Below are 3,419 nucleotides of genomic sequence, written 5' to 3'. Positions count from 1 at the left end.
ACCAAGGTGATTGCACCATTGATGTATGACCTGCACACCCAGCTGTGTGTCAGCCTTGTAAATAACATCAATGTTCTTTCAGGCAAAGCAATCATTGATGAACTCCTGATGTAAGGTTCTTGCAGCTATCATGCCACCATGGGCCTTTCATGCGGTCTACAGGGGGGCGGAGGCATGACTTCAGCGTCAGCCTGATTGGCTGGGCTGATGTCAGCGTCCGCCTCCTCATCCTCCTCTTCCTCTCTCTGGTAAGGTGGACTGTCAGACTCATCAGGCAATTCTTGTCCCCTCCTGATAGCCAAGTTGTGTAGCATGGAGCACACCTTCACGAATTTGAGCTACCTGCTCAGGGTGATATTGGAGCTCACCTCCTGAGTGGTCGAGGCAGGTGGCTTGACCCATCCACCTCCACGGAGGTGTGTGGGGGGCCTGACCCATCCACCTCCATGGCACGAACCTGGTATTGCAGTACTTCCAGGAACGGTGCAGTGGCTCTAGGCCTTTTGGCTAAGAGCATTGGCGCAGAGTGATCCTTGATGTGTGCAAGGTGACCTCTGGCGTTTGTGATTTGACAAAGAATTGGAAAGATTGGCAACGTAAAAAAAAAAAATCTGAAGCTTCTCGGCCTTTTGGCTAAGTTCATGCATAACTGACTTGACAGGGGAGTAACCATGACCCCAACGTGGTTCTCCCTGGATCAGGAAGGTGATTCTCCTATGCTTTTTGGAAATAGGAGGTGTGTGGGGGGCCTGACCCATCCACCTCCATGGCACAAACCTGGTATTGCAGTACTTCCAGGAATGGTGCAGTTGCTCTAGGCCTTTTGGCTAAGAGCATTGACGCAGAGTGATCCTTGATGTGTGCAAGGTGACCTCTGGCGTTTGTGATTTGACAAAGAATTGGAAAGATTGGCAACGAAAAAAAAAAAAAATCTGAAGCACTGCTTCAGTACTCCAATGGTTTTCTCCACAATATTGTGAGTTGCTCTGTGGCTCTCGTTGTATTGCCTCTCGGCCTCGGTGTGGGTGTCATGCGGCGGGGGTGGGGTGGTCATCATCCAGGTGGCGAGGCCATATCCTTTGTCCATAAGCATCCGGCATTAAACTTGTGGTTCATTGTTGAACAAGTCAGATACAGTGCTCTCACGCAGGATGTGAGCATCATGGATGCTGCCCGGAAATTGAGCTTTCACTGCCAGTATAATTTGCTGGTGGTCGACATCAGTTGGACATTCGGGGAGTGGAATCCCTTGCGGTTCCTGAAAACCTTAGCATCTTGAAAAGGTACCCGCATCGCGATGTGAGTGCAGTCTATTGCTCCCTGCATCTTGGGGAAGTTTGCAATTCTGGAGAAACTGAGAGCCCTCTCACTCTGTGCCTCCCTGGTCATAGGGAAGCTGATCGAGTCCCTCCTGCTTGCGTACAGGGCTTCAGTGAGCTGTCTAATGCAGCGATGTGTGGCATGCTGAGAAAGTCCACAAATATCTCCAGCTGTGGCCTGAAAAGAACCCGAGGTGTAGAACGACAGTGCCGCGGTGACTTTTACCTCGACAGACAGTGCAGTTCTGATGGTGCTGGCAGGCTGCAGATCTGCCCATATCAGCTGGCATACCTCAGTGATAACCTCTTTGTGGAAGCGCAGTCCCTAAAGGCAGATGGTGTCAGGCAAGTCGAGGTAAGAAAGCTTCTCCATGTACTTGCGGGGGGTGTGACGTCTGGTTCTCCTCATCTGTCTGTCACGTCTTACATTGAGCACATAATGCTGTGGAGCGTTCCTTCACGATGGCGAGTCTGCTGCATGTAATTAGTCACCAAGAGAGTGTGGAAAAATACAGGCCCCATTGCAGTAGCTCTCTGTTTTCCACCGATCGGTCACAAACAAGGAATGTCCCAACGAAAACACCTATTCAAATCTAATTGGTCACAGTATGGTCAAGATGTTTTTACAGATGTTCACATCAACTCCAATGACCTGCAGAGTGCATCCGAACTCCGTCAAGGTAGAAGCACAGCAGCCTTTTAAACGACGCGACATGTGATCTAGAACATGGCGTCCATAACGCTGTGGTTAGTTCCGGTTAGTTCCACTTTTTCTGGGCGTTTTTTTGGGGCGAGTGATATTCTGAGCGATATGTGGGCAAGGTGGCTAAATTGATGTTGGCCGATCTCATGGCTGCTAGTTTCGGTAAATATGCTCTTTACGACAAAAAAAGTGGGCGGGCGTTAATATTGAATCTCAGCGTTAAATCCGTGCGGAAAATAACGCTGGCTGATATTATGGGTGTTGAATTCACCCATTCTGATGATTCCGCCCCAAAAAAGTGGGTGGGCAGTATATTTTTTCCTGCGTTAAGCACAAGAGGAAAGTAACGCTCGGCGATAAGGTTCCGAAAAATGCCTGCCAGTTTTCATTTTGTGCCAAAGCAGGTGGTATATGGGTGTTATACATCATTTCAGCGTTAAAATGGATGTTAAGTGGGTGTTAAGCGTGCAAAAAAAGTGGAAGTTCTAGCCCATGGCCTTGCTAGTTGGCTCATGACCCCCCCCCTGCGTAATTCCTTGATGGAAGCTGAGAAGCGTTACAACGAAAGCCACGTAGCTACACGCAACATCGTCAAAAAGACAACTGTAGTGCTCAAGCAGCAGTCTGGTGGCAGCCTATATTACCACTCTGAGCAGGTCGCTGAGTTTATTGTAGTGTGTTGCATGTTGCATAACCCAGCTATAAGGAGAAGACAACAAATGCCAGATGGGGCTGCTGGTCCACCTCCAGAAGGAGTTGAGGCGGTAGAGGCAATCAACAAGAAACAGGAGGAGGAGGAGGCTTGTGAGGACCTCAGGACCACCGAAAAAAAAATCACATGTGCAGAAGCCCGTTGCGAAGGAAGCTTTTGCCTTCCACATCGCTGGCCTATCACTGGGCCCACGTAACATCACTGGCCTTTAACTTTGCCCATTTCACATCGCTGGCCTATCGCCAAGGTGAAAATCGCGGACCAAAAAATGGGCGATGTTCCAATGATCAGTAAGACTGACACATCAAGCAAGGCTGGAACATTGCCCATTTTTTGGGCGATAGCCAGCAAAGTGGAATGTCTAGCCCTAAGAACCTAAGAAGTCAGAGTTAAGAAAAATCTCATCCCAGTAGCACATTAGCCTCTTCTTATATCTGCCTTTTCTTAGGTACTTAGAATTTCATTGGCCAATTAAAATGCATGGAAGGGATCATAAAATAGTGGTTTAACTGGAGGAATGAGGCATAGTATCTAATTTATTTTGAATAACTCCGCTGTTTCTAGCTCTATTACCTTACACGAGAAATAATTCCAAATGTTATCATTCTTTGAGTATAGAAATTTTCTTGAAACTGTTCTAAATGTATTGTTCACTAATTTCCATTTATGTGCTCTGGTCCTATTT

At 47.8% G+C, this 3,419-nt stretch overlaps 1 pseudogene; it reads left to right on the top strand.

The window, feature by feature from the left end:
* Positions 1-613: 613 nt before the first annotated feature.
* LOC139260538 (U2 spliceosomal RNA) lies at positions 614-814 on the top strand (annotated as a pseudogene).
* Positions 815-3,419: the final 2,605 nt, after the last annotated feature.

Source organism: Pristiophorus japonicus, chromosome 3 (assembly GCF_044704955.1).
Source record: "Pristiophorus japonicus isolate sPriJap1 chromosome 3, sPriJap1.hap1, whole genome shotgun sequence".
NCBI classification, from domain to species: Eukaryota; Metazoa; Chordata; class Chondrichthyes; family Pristiophoridae; genus Pristiophorus; species Pristiophorus japonicus.
This window is presented reverse-complemented; position numbering and strand designations above follow the sequence as displayed.